Source organism: Triticum urartu, chromosome 3 (assembly GCF_003073215.2).
Source record: "Triticum urartu cultivar G1812 chromosome 3, Tu2.1, whole genome shotgun sequence".
Taxonomy (NCBI): domain Eukaryota; kingdom Viridiplantae; phylum Streptophyta; class Magnoliopsida; order Poales; family Poaceae; genus Triticum; species Triticum urartu.
Genome location: NC_053024.1, coordinates 735,979,641 through 735,981,860, shown reverse-complemented (window position 1 = coordinate 735,981,860; position 2,220 = coordinate 735,979,641).

Here is a 2,220-nt window from a genome sequence, read left to right as displayed (position 1 = left end):
ATATATATATATATATATATATATATATATATATATATATGCAGCCAGGGCGTAGCTTTTGTAATCGTGAGAAAAGAAGAAAATAAAAAAAAGGAAAAGAGAGGCACGACACGTGCCTTTGGCGAAAGTTTTCGCGTGTGCCTGTGTTCGTCTGTGATTTGATGTGATCGATCCTGTGGGCGAAATTCCAACAATTGGTATCTAGAGCAAGGTTCAGGAGTCGAGCGCTTGCCCCGGGGTTGCGACCAGACTAGCGCCTCGGGGCGGGCCATGAAGTCGTTGGGTGATGCAGCGGAGAGGAGGAACAAGCGATCGTCGTTCGTCAGAGCGACAAGGAGGGAGACGGCAGGTTGTCGTCGGCAAGGCTGTGGAAGAAGATCATTGGTGGGAGAGGTGGTGCCGAGGTGCGGTGCTGGAGCTCATCAAGATCGTCATCCAGGGGAGTCGGATGAGTCAAGGTGTCGTGCGAGTTTGCACGTTCAGTCGCCGTTGCGTCTGTGAGTCGTCATCGTGTCCAAGTGCTCGCCTTGGTGACGATTTGTTGAAGTGGAAGCAGTGTGCACGGTGTTCCGTGAGTCATGTCCATGTCCTCGTGGAGCGTCCTGGTTGCGGCCAGCGTGGGTTCGGTGTGATGCCGAAGGCGGACGGTGGTAGGTGAAACCATCGTAAAGCGAGGAGGTGTGCGAGCAGTGGAGAGTGGATCTATTGCGAGCAAGTACAAGGAGTATGGTGCGGACCGAGTGCAAGGCAGCGGCCAAGCAATGGCGGTGGCACAACATGGCAGAGCAAGGAGGCACTGCATGTTTCCAGGCGGGTCATACTTAGTGTATGGATATGACAATTGAAGATCAAGCTCGACGTGTAGTGGGACAGTGACTAGTTAAGTTGTACGACGTGAAGACTGATGATGTGTCCAGTCCTGCACGTTGCACGCGTAGATGTGACCGTGTGGGCTGGTAGTCCGGATCATCAAGTCGTGGATCTCCAGCGAGTGAAGATGAAGAAGAGCACGAGGAGATGACAAGTCAAGATTAGGGAGATATTGTTAGAATAATCTTGTCTTAGTTTAGTTGTTGTCCTGGTAGTATACGTGTATATGCAGGAGTAGTTGGTTTAAGCACTTAGAGTTGAATCCGGTTACAAGTCTGGTCTAGATGTCATAGTCCGTCTAGGAATTGTATTTGGTCAATTGCGTGTCATAGGTTTAGTATTAATCAGCTTCGGCTAGGAGTCCTGATCCAAATAGTATAGAGTACGTGTTGGTATGGTTGGTCTGCATATATATATAAGCATATCTCGTGAATCTGAGCTATTTGTGTGTCTGTGTATCCCTTTTCTTTTCACCCCCACGATCTTAATCGTATGAATTATCAGAGTTTGCGGTAATTTTACACTTACACGCCCGCCCTCTGACTAAAAGCAGCAACTTAATTTTGCAACAATACCCCAACTTCTGTATGCGTCGTGCGCCGCCGCCGCCGCCGAACTACACATACGTCTGATCTGGATCGACTTGATCCTGACGTGCACCGGCACCCACCCGGCCGCCCCCATGCAGGTAGCATCCCAATCCTTTACGTGCTCCTCTACTCCCATGTTAACACTTAACACAAACCAGATAAGCACCAACAAGTGCCCCATGCTTGTACTTCCCCGATCTGATCCATCTCATGTATAACTGAAATATTCTGCTGCAGCGGCGACTAGACACGGACAAGTAGCAAGTACCCCTTGCAATCAAAGACACGTGGGCATCAAAACTTTGAGGTAAAACAACCGACAAATTCAGTCCTTGTGTATACATAGTGTATTTTGCAAGGCTAATTGTGTAGCTACATGTGCAGAAGTATGGATCCAATCAATAACATTCAAATGCATATGAGCCCCGGGGGATTTAGTACGCCCAAAAAGAACACAACCATACCTCTCTTTGTAAGTCAGTTTGCACTAACTGAAACTATGCATGCATTTGCCAAAAAAATACTGAACACATGAAATTACTTATTTCCGTTTATTCTTGACATTGCAGTCTTCTTCTTTTACGCCTGAATGTGATGAGCATTTGAAGCCTAAAGTGGGTATGACATTTGAAGGACTCGAGGCCGTGGAGAAGTTCTACAAGGCATATGCACATCAATCAGGTTTTGGCGTTCGTATCGGACAGCAGAAAAAGATTGAGAATAAGGTGGTCCGGACTAAGCGTTTCATGTGTAGTAGAGA